The sequence below is a fragment of the Eublepharis macularius genome, chromosome 1 (genome assembly GCF_028583425.1).
Source record: "Eublepharis macularius isolate TG4126 chromosome 1, MPM_Emac_v1.0, whole genome shotgun sequence".
Taxonomy (NCBI): domain Eukaryota; kingdom Metazoa; phylum Chordata; class Lepidosauria; order Squamata; family Eublepharidae; genus Eublepharis; species Eublepharis macularius.
Window position 1 is genome coordinate 157,238,508 of NC_072790.1, and position 17,859 is coordinate 157,256,366.

The following is a 17,859-nucleotide window of genomic DNA, read 5'->3' on the forward strand; positions in this document are numbered from 1 at the left end:
AAAGACTTTTTTTGTGAGAGAAAGCTCTTCGCCCAGATCCAAGAGCTGCATCCTTCCCCACAGTTCCAGTGATGCAAGTCCTGATAGATTCTATGGCATTGGTATCAAACAATTCAAACCCATCTAATGACTCTCACTCTAATTAGCAGAAACAGATCTCTTGTGCAGGGAAGCCTGCTGAATTTAAACCGCAGAAGCAGACATCAAAGGCTGCTGAATGTCAGGCTTCAGCAGAAGTGGTAAATGACAATAAAAAGAAACAAAGAAACAGCAAATCAAAACACAAGGAGCCACCTGCACCCACCAACACTTCAATGAGACCTAAAAAATCAGTGCCAAAACAGAGCACAGAGATTGACACTCCAGTCCTGGAAGTTGTTCAAAAGGACTGGGATATAAGTAGTCTGATGCCAGAGAAGTTAAGATCACTGCCAGCATCCCTGTCATAGGGACAAATTGAGGATACATCAGCAGATAGCAAAAATGCTGGAGGCATTGGGACTGGAAATGAAACTATTGCTGACAGTCTCGAGTCTGGTATTTGGACTACTGGAATTTACTGATCAAGCACCAGTGTCTTTGCCAATGCTTCCATTGTTACTGCAGGTGACAAAGGGTCCATGGGACAAGCCAGCATCAACTTCTGCTAGGTTGTAACAGTAGGTGGTCATGTACAGAGTACCACAGGAAGAGTGCATATTTTTCTTTCTTCACCCTGTACCAAATTCAATCATGGTAGAGGCATCAATGTCAAAAAATAAGCAAAGGATCCATGCATCATCTACTGATAAAGAGAGCAGGAAATTAGATGCTGGAAAATATTTTTCTTCTTAAGGTAAAGAGTTCCTGTAAATAGGCTTGTTAAGTAATTAAGAAGAGACCAGGTGGTGTTTAAAAATAAATAGGATCATAATTATTAGGCTGTCACTATTGGCTTCATTGAAGCCAGGCTTTTAAAAAGAGTTCATATTTCCATCTCCAGGTTAGCCCGCTTTTAGAATATGAAGTCAGAAAGAACCTGTTTTTAAAGAAGTTTTTGAATCAAGCCTAAGTGGTGTTTGTTTTACAAAACAGAAATGTTTGGTTGTGGGCTGTGGGTGTCAAAAAACTGTCTTTGGCTAGTCTGTTTCTTGGTTTTTAAAATGTTTGATTCAGGTTTCTAGGCCTTAATCAGCATAGAAAGTGTGTCCTTGGGAAAGTGGTCATCATGATTCTGCAGTTTTCAGAGGTGAAACTGAAGCATACAGGTGCAAGATAACACCAGAGTTTCAAGGTCAGAAGCTAAAAGGGATTTTTGCATCTATATTTCATCAGCAGCACAAGGGATTCTGAGTGTATGTGCCAGCTGTAGAGGATTATGCAACACCCCTAGTTGGTCAATCAAGGTCAGACCATTGCAGCCAGTTTGGAATAAAGGAAGGATCTTCAGTTTAGTCTGCCCCCCTCCATGCTGTGTGGTTGCTGGTGGATACATGCACTACATGCTCTTTGGATCTCATTACTAGGACTACTGTTCTGTTGTGCTTTTATTGTGACAAGATAACATCTCTGTCAGAGAACCAAAGCCAGTCTAGTACTTAAGGATATTTATTTAGATTTGTTAGTTTCTTTTCTTGTTTGCACATGCACTCTTCTTAATAAATTTTGTTGATGATACCTGTAATTTTGTTGATGATACCTGTAATGATTTCAAGTAAATGTGTGCATGTATCTTTAAATGCTTGGTGTGATATAGATTAAGAGTGAGAGTGAAAGAGAGGGATGAGTGAGTGATATGATTGGTTGATGACTGAGAGTGTGGGTGGAGTGAATGCAGTTTAGACTGAGAGTGGAGAGCAAACTTTCAGTCAGAAGAAAACAGGCTAGCTGTGTGCTTCCTGAGTATGTTGAAGTATTTATGAGAGAAATATGACCTGTATGGAACCTGAACTGAGCATGTTTGTGAAAGAACACTCAGTCAGGGAAAGTGAGGCCAGCTGTGTGCTGCCTGAGCAGATTTAATATTTCTATGAATAATAGTCAAGAGAGAGTAGGCAAGCTGTGTGCAGCCTGAGTAACTTTAAACACGTCTGTGAGAAATATTGAGTTAGAAAAAGAGGCTAACTGTGTGTGAAGCCTTAGAAGAGATCTGTGTGAATGAGTTTAAATGAAGTAACTTAAAGAACCGAGAACTACTTTTATGAAACTGATACGCTTCTTGACAAAATAAAAGTTCATTTTGTTTTGTTATATCCCAGAGTAGCTGTCCTTGCTATATCCCATTCCTGTCCTCAGGGCCACATAGAACCATGAAGGAGCCTGATGCTTAGGCACGTTACCAAAGGTCATAACAGTACCTCTGTGGTGTTACTTGGGGTTTGAGTGTCTCAAACTGAGTCCAGTACTTTTGCTTATCTGCCATAGCTTCCCACATAATTGTTTTGTGGAACTCAGTCTGAAAAGTAGTCTTCTTTGCAGGGCTGACTTTCTGTTCTTTAATACCTGGTAGAGCTTTGAGATTTATCTCTCGGTCTCAAGCTGAGGATTATTCAGAGAGACTATGGTGGTGATTATTACCCTGGGAAGTAAGGATTCACTTCCCAGTTTTGAGTGTTTTGTTCTTGCCTTTCTACTCACAGCAGCTTGTGGATACAACTGTTCATGATGGGGGTGGTACAAAAATTACAGGTTAATGTTGTTAGTGAGTGTATTGCAGCTCAGCTGCAATATACTCACTATGAAAGTAGTCAGACTCCAGGAGAACAAAATGAGCGATAGGAGAGGAATCCCACAGGGACTTCCAGTTTGGGATTAATGGCGATCTAAAGTAGCCTAGGGAGCTGGGCTATCCGAGATACTGTTTTTGGGAAGCGAGGTGCTCGAACACCTGCTACCGTCCCCCCTTCAGGGAGAAGGGGGTCCTGAACACTACACGGCCCCAAGAGGGTGTGATCTTGGTGACGGGAGGGGTTCTGAATCAAGGATTCTCCCCACCACCTTGAGGTCCCCTCAGAGAAGGGCGAGCTACTAACTCTGCAGTACCTCTGGAGTCATTGAATTGGCATAAGATCATCAGAAACCAAGCCTCAGTACCAGATTTGACCAACTAGAAATGGAGGAAGCAGCACGGACAACCCGACAAGGCAGCGTAAGGTAAATATTGCTATCAGACTTTTGAACAGAAAAAGCAGAAAAAAGACCAGATATTAAAGTAATAAAAAGACTTAATGAAATAGAGGAAACAATAAGGAACAATATTTGAGTAAGAAATCTCTAATTTGGCAAGCTTTTAAGTACAAAAAGAGCGATACAAAGGATTGTTTACGCATACTTGCGGTTTGAAGAGAGATAACCGACATGAGAGAGGAGGAGGGAGCTGGGAAATAGTGTTGAAACATCGCAAGAGGAGATGAGACTGGGAGAGGAGGAGACAACGTGTGCCTAGAGAGGACAAGAATAAGCCGGAAGCAGGAAGAACAGTGAGAAGATAGAAGACTCGGAAGCAAAATAAAGTAAGCATTGCGAGAAATTGGGACTAAAGGAACAGGAAATACGCCATTGTAGCTGAGGGAAGAAGCGATTCCAGTTACCATAGAGAAATTGCGCCCGACATTTTGGATCCAAGTTGAATTTTTTTTTCTTTTACCGAGACCAGCAAAGTGAGTAATATTAAGGGGAAAACAATAAAAAGGCAAAACGGATTTAAGAAAGAGAGCAGACACGTGGGGGGCACCAAGCCAAGTCCAAGCATGACGAAAAAATTAGGTAAAGACTGGCAAGCCTCAGTAGATGCAGCGATTGAGGGACTGGAGAAGAAAGTTGCAGAAGGTTATAAAGAATTGAACCAATCAATACAAAAGATGCATGAAACATTGATAAAAGATTTGAAAGATGTAATTAAAACAGAGGTGGCAGAATTGGCTAAGAATATGGAGGGAATTAGAAATGAACTACAAGCAACAAATAATAAGGTGCAAGAAGTGGAACAGAAGACTAATGATTTAGCTACAAATGTGAAGATGGAAAATCAAGTGATGCAGGAGAGGATGGCAGCAATGGAATGTAAGGCAACGGAAAGAAAACTAAGATTTAGGGGCATGCCAGAACCGATGGCGCAAAATGTACAAGACCAAATGACAGATATCTTAGTAGAATTTCTGAATAAACAACCAGAAGAAATTACTGCAAATTTGGATCTAGTATACAGGGTCAACTCCGCATATGCACAACAAAAGAACCTACCGAGAGACATTATTGTACAGTTAATAACAAAAAGAATGAGAGAAGAGATTATCCAAAGACATTTTGTGAATCCCCTATTACTGCAGGGAAATAGGATCAAGATAATGAAAGAGGTACCTAGAAGAATTCTCCAAGAGAGGAGGAAATATAGAGAATTGACCCAGAAGTTGAGAGAGAAAGACATTAGATACAGATGGGAAATAACAGAAGGGTTGAGCTTCTATTTTAATGGTTTGAGAGTCATAATTAAATCAAGACAGGAAATGGAGGAGTTTCTCTCTGAGAATGTAAATGACTTTTCTAGATCGGTAAGGAAATAGAATGATGGGGCACAAATTAATACCATGGAATGTAAATGGACTAAATTCACCACAGAAGAGAAGAACTATTTTTCATTGGCTAAAAAAACAAAATTGTAAGATAATTTGTTTACAAGAAACACATATTAAAGATCAAGATCTCAAGTTCTTAAAAAATAGACAACTAGGAAGAGAATTCATTGCATTGGCAAAACAAAAGAAAAGAGGAGTAGCGATGTATATTAAAGAAGATTTGGATTCAAAATTAGTATTTCGAGATCAAAATGGGGGATATCTTGCTGTGGAAATTAATGTGTGCGATAAGAAGACTTTAATAATAGGTTTATATGCACTCAATGGAGCTAAAGACCAATTCTATAGGGAACTAATAGACAAATTAGATCAAGATGTATATGAACAGATTGTAATGATGGGAGACTTCATTGGGGTTGTAGATTTGCAATTGGATAGGAAAATAAGAGGAGGAAAACAGAAATTGGGGAAGCTACCAAAATCATTTTTTGAACTAGTAGAACAAGAAAAATTGGAGGATATTTGGAGAAAAGAAAATCCTAAAGGCAAAGACTATACGTACTACTCGGCAAGACATCAATCATTTTCAAGAATTGATATGATTTGGAAAACCAAAGAATTGGCATTACGGACAAAAAAAGTGGAAATAATGCCAAGAGTGAGCTCGGACCACAATCCATTGCTTTGGAAAGTTACAATGGGACAGAAGAAATTACGATGGAGAATAAATGAAGACCTACTGCATAATCAAGAAAATATGGAATATTTACAGAAACAAAATATTTTTTTCAAACTAACAAAAATAATGAAGTCTCAACCCGGATGGTATGGGATACATACAAAGCAGTAATAAGAGGAATACTAATTACCTTAAACAACAGAGATAAAAAAAGGAAGCAGGAGAAAGCTCAAGAAATTCAAGAGAAATTACATAAAAAAGAGCAAGAATTAAAGAAGAAACCAGGGGGAAAATCAATAGTACAAGAAATTAAAATATTGCAAGAGCAAGTAAGAGCAATGGAAAATAAAGAATTAGAATGGAAATTGAGGACATTGCAACAAAAATCATTTGAAGGAGCAAATAAGCCTGGAAGGTATCTAGCCTGGCAACTAAAGAAAAAAAGAGAAAAAATAATTAGTAGAATAATTGAAGAGGGGGAAGAAATTAAAGAACACTACAGAATTAAACGAGTGTTTTATAAATAATATGCAAAATTATTTCAAATAAAAGCAATACCACAAGAGAACATAGATCAATATTTGCAGAGAATACATTTACCAACCATATCAACTAGCATGAAAGAGAAGCTGAATGCTCCAATAACAGATGAAGAAATAGAACAAACTATAGATGCGGCAAAGACTGGTAAAGCACCTGGACCAGATGGGATTACAGCGAAGTTTTATAAAGCAATGAAGAAAGACCTAGCTCCAGCCTTAAGAGTTGTAATGAATGATATACTGAAAGGAGAGGGTCTTCCAGATACGTGGAATGAGGCAAATATTACCTTGATGCCAAAAGAGTCACAGGAACTGACTGATGTTAAAAACTACAGACCAATTTTGCTAATAAACAATGACTATAAAATTTTGGCAAGAATACTAGCAGATAGACTTAAAATATCGTTAATGGATTTTGTAGGAGATGATCAGGCGGGGTTTTTACCAAACAGACAATTAAAAGACAATCTGAGGGTGGTTATAAATGCCATTGAATATTATGACAAGCGTCCAGACAAAGAAGTCAGGGGTTTTTTTGCGGATGCAGAGAAAGCCTTTAACAATTTGAATTGGGATTTTATGTTTGCATCAATGGAAAAGATGGATCTAGGTAAAGAATTTATAGAAGCTGTAAAAACAATCTATAAGAACCAGAGAGCAGCAATCTGTGTTAATGATGACCTGACGGAGAAACTTGAAATAAGGAAAGGAACAAGACAAGGTTGTCCACTGTCGCTGCTGTTATTTGTAATGGTCTTAGAAATACTATTGAGGCAGATAAGAGAAGATGAGATTATAAAAGGGATTAAATTAAAGGGGTCTTCATACAAGCTAAGAGCATTTGCAGATGATGTGATGTTTATAGTTGAAGACCCAGTACAAATTCTGCCAAGATTGTTAGCAAAGATCAAAGAGTTTGGAGATCTAGCAGGCTTTTATATAAATAAAAAGAAGTTGAAAATAATAACAAAAATATGACGAAGAAGAAGCAACAAGAATTGATGGAAGTAACAGATTGCGAAGAGGTACAAAAAACAAAGTATTTGGGAATAGAGCTGACAGTTAAAAATATTGATTTGTTTAAAAACAACTATGAAAAGCTCTGGACTCAAATTGAAAAAGATATGATAAAATGGAACAAATTGAATTTATCATGGCTAGGTCGGATTGCTACAATCAAAATGAATGTGCTGCCTAGAGTCGTGTTTTTGATGCAAACGATACCAATTGTTAAGGACAAAAAACAGTTTGAAAAATGGCAGAGGAAAATAACAGAATTCGTGTGGGCAGGAAAGAATCCTAGAGTCAAAATGAAAGTGCTCTGTGACGCAAGAGAAAGAGGTGGCATGCAATTACCTGATTTTCGACTATACCATGAAGCAATATGTTTGGTATGGCTAAAAGAATGGGTGTCCTTATCCAATCATAAGTTGTTAAATTTGGAAGGTTATAACAAGCTTTTTGGATGGCATGCATATTTATGGTATGACAAGTATAAAATGGACGCAATGTTCCAACACCATTACTTGAGAAGAAATTTACTGACAACTTGGTTAACACAAAAAAAATTATAGAGCAAGAGAAACCAATGTGGATTGTCCCTGCAGAAGTAATTAACCCAAATTTGGAATATAAAGGAGATGAATGGCTTACTTATAAAGAATGATTAAAAACCGAAAACAATGAATTGAAACTTAAATCGAATGAAGAATTACCATTTAAATATGGTTGGGTGCAATATTGACAAATTAAAGACTTATTTGAATCAGATCAAAGGAAGGCAGGCTTGAGAAATAAAAACTCAGAATTAGAAGAACTTTTATTGGGGGATAATAATAAAATAATTTCTAAAATGTATAAATTATTGTTAAAATGGTATACTGAAGATGAGATGATTAAGGTTCAAATGGTAAAATGGGCAATAAATTGTAATAATGAGATTATGATGGATGCACGGGAACAGTTCTGGAAAAATACTTTAAAAATTTCAACTTGTACCAGTATTAAAGAGAATGGCTATAAAATGATTTATAGATGGTATTTAACACCGAAAAAGCTAGCCATTGCTAATAACCAGCTATCCAATAAGTGTTGGAAATGTAAAGAACATGAAGGCTCTCTATTTCATATGTGGTGGACTTGTGATAAGGCTAGAGACTTCTGGTCTAAAATATGTACTGAAATGTCTTTAATACTCCAAAATAATGTAGTCAAGAATCCAGAAATGTTATTGTTATCCTTGCATTTAGAGGACATTGATAGAAGGGATAGAGTAATACTGTACTGTACGATAACGGCAGCAAGAACTTTGTATGCACAATATTGGAAGAAAGAAGAAATGCCGAAAACTGAAGAGTGGATACAAAAAGTGTTATATATGGCGGAAATGGACAAATTAACAAGGAAACTGAGAGAACAAGATCCAAAGGAATTTTTTGAGGACTGGGGAAAATTGAAAAAATACTTAGAAAAAAAATGGGATGTTAAAGGACAATTATGGTCTTTTGAGTGTTATTTATTAAGTAAGATAAGATATAATGTAAATCTTTACCATTAAGTTTAAAATGACAACTAAGAGATAGTATTTCTAACAAGAAACGGGGGGTTGGAGTGCTGTTGGAAGTCAATAGAGGAAAGGGGGAGGGGAGGGGGTGGGGAGCATATACTATATTCATAGGGGAATAATTAGTAAGTAAGATGTAATAATATTATATATGTTATGTTAACCGTCCAATAAAAAAAACATTTTATAAAAAAAAAGGAGAGGAATCCCACAGGGAAAGGTAAGGCAGAAGAGTAGTAGGGTGGAGGGGAGGGAGAGAGTTGCAGATCTTCCCCCCACTTGTGTGGAGGCCTGCTCTACAGCTGCCTTCCAGCACCCAAATTCTGGGTGGGGTGCTGCAATGGGGTGCTGCAAGAACCCCTTCATTGAGGCTGCTGCTGGAGTTCCAGCAACAGAGGTGCCTGTAGGCACTGGCACTAGGCTGGGGTCTGCTGCTGAGGCTGCCCCTCCTCCAGTTGTTGTGACCCAGCAGCAGGAGGATGAACAGCCTCAAGTGTCTTTTGGAGTTAACTTGGGGTATGAGAGTCTTACAGCTCTTGAGCTCAACCCAAGGACACAGTGGATGTAGGAGGAACTAGAGGAGAGCAAACCTTTTTCTCCAGTTCCTCCAGAGTCCAGTAGCAGACCTTTCAAGGAGAGACAGGAGAAGAGGCTGAAGGTGGTGCAACAAGAAGAAATGTAGATGTGCCCAGGGTTGCTGCAATCTCAACCCCTTCTTCCTCTCTCTTCTTCCCCAACACAGTGTGTATGACCCAAGCCCCTCACAGGAGGAGGCTCTGGGAGGGGAGCACAGCTGCTACTCAATGTGGGTGCCCTTATATCTCTGCAATCTTGAAGCACTTCCAAATGATGAAGGATACCCACTGTGCACAGTGCCAGTTATGTAGGACCCAGATCAGTTGAGGGAAAAACCTAGCTCATCTCTCAACTACTAAACTCAGGAACCTCTCAAAGAATCACCATCAGGAGGTGCTTCTTTGGGTAGAGAGGAAGAGGCTAGTGCTATGCAGACAGCAGCAAGCTGGGGGGGGGGGTGTTGTTCCATGATCACCTCTGGAGTTCCCCCCCCCAATGTCTCCTGTATGGGAGGGACACCAAACATCCTTGACAGATATATTTGGGGAGAGTGGCCCTAGGGTGCTGAGGAGTGGGCTACAGAAGGCAGAGAAGAGGGCACTTGCTTCATTGATGAGATAATCTCTATAAATGGGCAGCCCTTTTCCATAGTCAAGAATGTTGGGTTCTGCAGGCAATTCTGATACTTATTTCTGGTACACAGTTCCTGCTCACACCACGCTAAGCAGGACTGTGGTGCCCTCTCTTTTCAGGGCTATTAGGGACTGTTTGAAGGCATAATTGTCCTGCACTAGTGGGAGATCTGTGCACTTCAAATCCGACACCTGGACCAGCCTTCACTTGCAGCATGTGTACATCTCACTGACTGCATACTGGTGACGACCTAACAATGCTCTGGATGGAGGTGAAACAACCCATGCTACATAAGGTTAGGCTGGGGGCTGCTGGGCCAGGCTTTGATCCACACTGAGGTCCTCGAAGAGGTGCATATGGTGGCCGACATGTATGCCTCACAAGTAGATTTTTCCACAATGTGGAGGCTACCCATCAGCTGCACCAGAAGCAAGTCCAAACAGGTGTGTTGGTGTACAGCCTGATCAGCGACATGAGCTCTTGCTGGAACTCTATCCACACCATGCTTGAGCATTTGGTAGAGCAAAAGAGCACCCTCACAATATTAATCTCAAAGAGCAACTTTGTGATGGGGAACGTCAGTTCAGTCAAGCAGACTGGCTGGCTCTCTCCAAGACAGTGGAGGTCCTTAAGCCCCTTAAGGTCTTCACCTTGATGATATAATCTGATATGGCAAACTTGGGTCTGGCCATTCCCTTGATCCAGATGTTTCAGGTGAAGATGACTGCCTTTCTGAACTCATGTACAGGACATGCAGACTTTGTTCCAGCAGTGTGTGTGCAGGTGTGAATGCTCCAAGAAGGCACTGACTCCCACTTGGAACCTTTCACCAAGCAGAAGGTCTACATGCTGGCAACCATGTGTGACCCAGACATGAAGGGCAATCTTGTCAATCTTGTCAAGTGGCTGGCCAGCACATCAGCTTAAGAGATGAGGTCTCTCAGTGGGTTGAGTATTTGCTGACCAAGAGGGGAGTGTTGCCTGGAGAGGAGGAGTAGGGGGAAAGCAACTCTACTGTTAACCCCTACACATCCCTTTCTGGACATGCCATCAAGGAGGCAGGCAGATCCTCTGAAATGTGAGGAGCATGCACCAAGATTTGGCAGAGGCAATAGTCAGGGACTAACTTTTGGAGCCCTGCAAGTCACATTCCTCCTGTCCTTTGAGGTGCTGGGCCTGGGAAAAGGCGTCTAGCTAGACTGCTCTTTTGTGACTCAGAGGCTCCTTTCATTACCTCCAACAAGTGTGCCAACCAAGCATGTTTTCTCCCATGTGGGTGACATTGGCAGGTTTCACTCTAGTCTTCTTACCTGGAGGGTTGAGCAGTTGGTCTTCCTCAAGCTTCATTTACCATTCTTCAATTTCCCAGTTCTGAACTTTGAGAGTGGGAGAGGTGAACATAGGGAAGAAGGGAGCTTGGACTCTCAAAAACTTATACCCTGAAAATCTTTTTAAATTTATTTTTTAAAATTTATTTCAGATGGTGGACATATACACAAAAAGCGTAACAAGTCACAAACATCGAAATCATATATTTATAATCATCTACTACTTCAATCATCAGTAATCATCTGGATCGTATATGAAGCTAAACACAACATCTAAATCCTATAATAGAGGAACATAATGAATTAGCTATTATAAATTAAATAAAATTGTCATTAATTAAATAATTTACCTGTATAGAACTTGCCCATATGTATTCCTAGTTTCCTACGTCCATTTCAATATATTTCCATCTATCACCATATTTAATAATAGTTGTTCTTAATTATTCTTAATTTTCAGCTACATAATCAAAAATATTTTCCATTTTTTCTGGAACTCTCAGATTGGCCTATTGTCTATATAAGATGATAATTTTGCCATTGATGCATATTCATATAGCTTGTTCTTCCATTCTGTCAGATCTGGACATCTTTCTGTGGTCCTATTGGCTTATGCCAGGTTGGTTCTGCTGGTACTTTCTGTTTTTATGTTAGTTCGGTTTTGTTACAACATTTGTCCTGGGTTCTGTTTGGCTTCTGTGAGCGACACTGATTCTGTTAAGCTTACAAAATACAACCTTGCTTCAGTTGATTCTGCTGGGATTCTCTGGTTTGATACTGGTTCTGTCATGCTTTGTTGGTTCTATTTGCATGAGGAGACTTTTAGCCATGGTTGCTCTTTTGTGTTTGGGTAAGGCTTCTCTGCCCTGGAGAAAGCACCGTATTCCCCTCCACAGGAAACAGTAGAGAGTAGCTGGGGGCACCTTGTTCAGGTTCTCTTGGACTTTGTTGGTTCTTTTTGCATTGGGAAGCTTTCGGTCAGTGGTTGCTTTTGTGTGTCTGGCAAAAGCTTTTGTGCCTTGAAAAAGCTCTTGATATTTTTTCCCATAGGAAACAGTGGAGAGAAGCTGGGAGCTGGTTGGAGCCCTTGAACCAATCATCTGGCAACTTTGGGGTGTTTAGTGGACAGGCAGCATCAGCTCTGCTCCAAATTTGGTGTAATTTGCATTAAAAACAGCCACTCCAGCCCTCCCCCCACTGGAAGATTGCCCATAGAGAATAATGGACTCAGTTACATTCAGGGGAAAAAACCTTCTCTGAATACCAAACCAGTATGGGAGGACCAATATGTATGGCCTTCCAGATACTTGATTTTAAAAAAAAAAACAAAACAAAACATTTTTGAGTGCACACATCTCTAGCCTTGGCCATCTCTCTCTCTTGAACTGCAGGCCCTGTGCTAGCAAGACAGCATGATGAAAGTGAAGGAAGTAAAGGCCACACAGACTTTCCATTGCAAACAGTCTGCTCTGAGCCAATCAGCACCACAGTGAAACCTCTCTTCACAATCAGAGCAGGCTTCTACAGTGGAAGGTCTACATGCCCCCTCTATTTCTCTCTCTCTCCCCACCCCACTGCAGCCAGCTCATTTCCTGCCATGGTGGTAGTTTTACTCAGGTGCTGGAATGTGAGCACCCATGCCGCAGATAATGAGGTATGTTAGAGAAGACAGCCCCTGTGCCAGTTTCTCACTGGGGGGTGGGGGACCTCTTGCCTTAGCTCCTGTTGCCCACTGCTGCTCAGCTGGGCAGCAGGTTGAAATGTCTGGGTGATATGACATATGATTGGCATCCATGGCATGATGCTGCTGCTTCTGGAGTGTCACATAAGTGATGTCATCACACCAGTTGACAGTCTAACATTCACAGAAAAGACAACAAAAAAAAGGAAGAAAATCCAACAACCCTGCAGAAGAAGGGTAGCTAAAAAGGTTGGAACAAAAAGAATTATGTATAACTAAAATGTGATACAAATAATTAAAACACTCGTATATAATTTAATTCAACAAATAAAAATTAAGAAGTTTGATTAAAAACATCCACAGTGTGCTTCAGTATATAAGTACCATATCCTTGTATATATACACAGTAAAATCATACCTATACAGGTATATTAGTACATTTTATCTCCATATATACAGAATCAGAACCAAGCACACTTTGGCCCAAGGGCCTTTCTCAGTGTATATATATTGCATGTACTGTACTCCATCAATATAGTTAATAAATCAAAAATACAACGCCCAGCACAAAATAGACCTAAAATGCAAAAAAGAAACTTGTTTGTAATAATTATTATCTGTATATTTTGTGGGAAACAAAATTAATTAAAAATGTAAAATTCATATGGTTAAGATAAATAAAATTACTCACAGAGAGATATATAAAACAGCATGGAGTAAATTCGTTCAAGTCCTTCCACAGAACAGATTAAAATGCAATACAGGCAATACATCCAGATTAAAGTTGTTTCTTTCCCTGTAGATCTAAAATTCACATGGAAAATAGTGCCGAGTCAATCCAAATCAAAAATCTATTTTTTAAAAAATATAACCCATTGGAAAAAAATGAAAGTATACAAATCAACGATACAGTGCTGAGCAACAACCAGAAATGAACCAGCATCATACCCACATATTCTATATACTGTAAAGGGGGCAGGGGGTACATGATGCAATAATAATTACAATGAGCTCGTGAGCAGTACCTGACAAAAGATTTCATCAGCTCACAGCAGTATCACTCTGCTGTCTAGCAGCCAACTATGGTAATTATATGTTGAACCACAGTGTGGATTTTTAAATCAAACTTATGCATTTTTATTTGTTAAATTAAATTGTATACCGAAGTTTTAATTGTATCACATTTTTAGTTATACTTCTCTCTAACATTCACCCCAAGCTCTATGGCTTAATTGTAGAGTTTACTATGCTAGAGAGTTGCTATACTAGAACGTCACCCTCAGTGTGATACTGTCATTTCCATGTCACACTGGAAGTGACATCATTGTGCCAGGGACACCAATCCCCCAAACCAGAAGTCCTTGCATACCCCCATCTCCCATAGGTTGCCACTCTATGTCTGGCATTCCTACTTTATTTCACTCCCTAGCACAAGGCCCACTGCTCAAGGATGCTTATAATTTACCCATCCTCCAGTCCCTTCAGCAGGAGCTGTTTCAAGATGGGAACCACCTGCTCACAAGCCTCACCAGGTAATGACCTTACCCATGAAACATGTGGTGGGTACCAGATTGGGCAGTTCGAGGCAGATTGGCACTGCTGGTGTTTGATACGGTCGATCATGATCTGTTGACCCACTGCCTTGCTGATGTGGGGATACGAGGGACAGCCTTGCAATGTCTTTTCTCCTTCCTCCATTGTCAGGGACAGAGGGTGGTGTTAGGTGAGAAGTTGTCATCCTGTCACCCAGGGCTGAATCGCCACCAAAGAGGGGGTGCCGGGCACAGCTGCCAGCCGCCTGGGAGCCCGTCGCAGCTTGCCGCACGGGAGGCTGAGCGCAGGGTTGGGAGGCCCTCGCCAGCACCGCCAATGGTGTGGCTGGCTTGCCGTGCACGCAGGACCTCCCAGCCCTGCGCTCAGCCACCCGTGCAGCAAGCCAGCTTCCCCAGTGCATGCCCTCACCGCTGCCACCAGCTCCGCGGCGCACCATGCGCTGGGGCGGCCGGCTTGCCGTGTGGGCGACACAGGGCAGTGGGGCACATGAACCACGCGGAGGGCCTCCTAGCCCTGCGCTCAGCCAGCCATGTGATAAGCTGGCCACCCCAGTGCATGGTGCACCGCGGAGCTGGCGGTGGCGGCAAGGGCATGCGCTGGGGCAGCTGGTTTGCTGCATGGGTGGCTGAGCGCAGGGCTGGGAGGTCCTGTGCATGCGGCAAGCCAGCCAGCCATCCCAGTGCACAGCCACACCGCCGCTGCCACCAGCTCCATGGCTTACCGGGTGCTGGCGCAGCCGGCTTGCCATGCGGGTGGGCAGGCACGCCTCCCACCCTGCGTGATGACGTCACGAAAGTGACATCATCACGCAGTGCCAGGAGTGCACGCGCGTCCTGCGCACACGTGCAGAGACCCAGGCAAGGGTTGCACCCCGCGCCCCTAGATCCGGCTCTGCTGTCACCTGTTAGTGTGTAGCATCCCTTGGGGGATGATACTCTTCCCAATGTTGTCTAACATCTACAAGTGCCCCTCGCCCACTTGGTGCGAAGTTTTGGACTGGGATATCATCAATATGCCGATGATACCCAGTTGTACCTGTTGATAGATGGCCAATCCGACTCCACCCCAGATGTCTTAGTTAGAACTTTGGAGGCCATGACTGGATGGTTGAAAAGTCTCAACTGAAATTGAATACCATGAAGATGGAGGTCCTGCATTTGGGTCATGGGCTGCCAGAGTTGGGTGTCCAGCTCCTGACTCTCAAAGGGGCACCACTTGTGCTCACTCCAACAGTTAGGAGTCTGGGGGTGATTATGGATGCCTCCTTATCTATGGAGGACCAGGTCACAGCAGTTGCCAAGTCTGCCTTTTTCCATCTGCGACAGGTCAGGCAGCTTGCCCCGTACCTGTCGACCCACAACCTAACAACAGTGATCCAAGCAATAGTCATCTCCACGTTGGACTACTATAACTTGCTCTATGCTATCCTTGGGTTTGTTCCGGAAATTACAGCGGGTCCAGAATGCAGCTCCCTGTGTCCTTACTGCTACTCAGTATAGAGCACATATAACACCTGTACAGCGCTAGCTGCACTGGCTTCCCATGGATTTCTGGACCAGATTCAAGGTTTTGGTTTTAAGCTATAAAGCCCTTAGCAGAGTGGGACCAGTATATCTGCGGAACCGCCTCTCACCGTAAGTGCACTAGAGGGTACTTTGATCTGCCGATAAGCAGCTGCTGGTGTTCTCTGGCCCTTGGGAAGCTCACCTAGCCTCGACCAGAGCCAGGGCTTTTTTGATCCTGGCCCCAGCTGGTGGAACTCTCTGTTGAGACTCTGGCCCAGATAGCCTTTTTCTCCAGTGGGCTATTGCCTTCTTGCTGCTTGTTTGAGACTCTGGCCCAGACAAATTTGTTATCTTTTCACTGGGCCTGTAAGACAGAGATGATCTGCCAGGCATATGGTTGAGGTGGGGCATTAGTGAGATCTTCCTGCCAGTCTCCTGTGGGGAGCATTGTGCCCTCCCACCCTGGTCCTTTCACCAGTTGATTTGTTTCTCCATCCCCCATTCTGATGGAATGTTTGGGCTTATGAAATGTGGATCTGCCGTCAAGAGATGTTTTTACTGAACTGTATGTTTTATTGTTTTAAATGTGATGTGACCTTTTACTGTAGTTTATCTGCTCTGAGCCTGCGAAGTGGGGACAGTGGACAGTGGAATATAAGATTAATAAATAATAATAATGGTGTTCAAAAGATCTACAGGTAAAGCCACATGCAGCTCCGGTGCCAATTAGTATCATTACACTAAATTTCTTGGGACCACAGTATCTCAAGGATCACCTCCTTTCATTTAGTTTATCTCCTACATTGATCGTAATCTCAGAGATCCTTCTCTATGTGCCTCCACCATATGAAACTTAATAGGTGACTATGAATGAGAGGACCTTACTTGTAGCATACCAGAGCTTTGGAATTCTCTCTCAAGGGAAGTCTTGCTTGCCCTGTCTTAGCTGGCCTTCCAACATCTGCTAAAATGGTCCTTTTTAGATGGACCCATGCTGATTATTTTCCAGAACAATTGTTAAAAGTTATTTTTTAATGATACTACTTTTATATATGTAGGTTAAAGGAGAAATTGGAGGCACTTTTTGTAATATGATGTTCTTATTGTAATATTGTTAGTACAGTGTTTTTATTGGAACCTTGTCCTTTGTTTTTAACCTCTTGTAATTGGGAATGAAGGCAGTTGTTACAATCTGGAAACTTAAACCAGATAGTTTATATTTATCTGTTTATTTGTTTTTTGTTTTTGCAGACCATGGTGGAAATGCTATAATAAAAATGAAAAATAATGTCATGTACTACTTTAGATTTAAAATGAAAGATGTTATAAAGCTCCATGCTTGGGAAAATGAAAGCAGAAACTGTATCTTTTATTTGAATCCACAAGGTAGCTTTTATTTGCTGACAGTCAACGGTTCTGATATATATCGCCAGACATATCCCCTGCGAACTGAAGTACTTAGCATCACGCATACTTCACAAGAAGTATGTCCGTATATATCATTTCAACACAATATGAATTCAAATGTTTACTATGTGGACATGGGAAAGAATGTGACTTTTTGGACTCAGATTGTCTTTCTGGAAAACCTGGGATTATTTACAGACATTACAATCCACAGGCCAAACTTGCTGAAACAAAGAACATATCTTAATTATGAAATAGCCCGTGGAATTTGTACTAAAAACAAGGTAAGTGATTTTTTTTGTATATAATATCATTTTAATATTGTCTAAATTGGCTAAATTTATCCCAATACCAGACTGAATTAATCCTAAAATGTACATCAAGTTTTTCTGCCATTCTCTGTAATTAGAGTAACAATTTTTTTTCTCATGATGTATCTGATAATAAGGACTAAATTTTTTCACATTGCTGTATCATGACAAAGGGTTCCAGTTATTAATAGCGACGATGAATGTTTGGTCATGAGGTTCAGCAGGTGAAAAGAAATCCTAAATTTCATCTTTGGTCTTTTTTGGTCCCACAATGGGAATCCACATTCTACATAAGGAGGTGAAATTGTCAAGAGTTTTCAAGAGCTTGAGAGGTGCTTCCCCTCTCACCCACAAGATGTACCTTCCTCCCAAAACTGTCACATCATGCAGGAGAGGAGTGCCTCTGACCCTCTTTCATTTCATTTCTTCACTACTCCTGCTTCAAGTTTCTTCAAGTTTCCTGTTTCGGGGTTTACATTAGGGTTATTTCAGATTTTTTCCCTGCTTCGGGGTTTACCCGAAGCAGG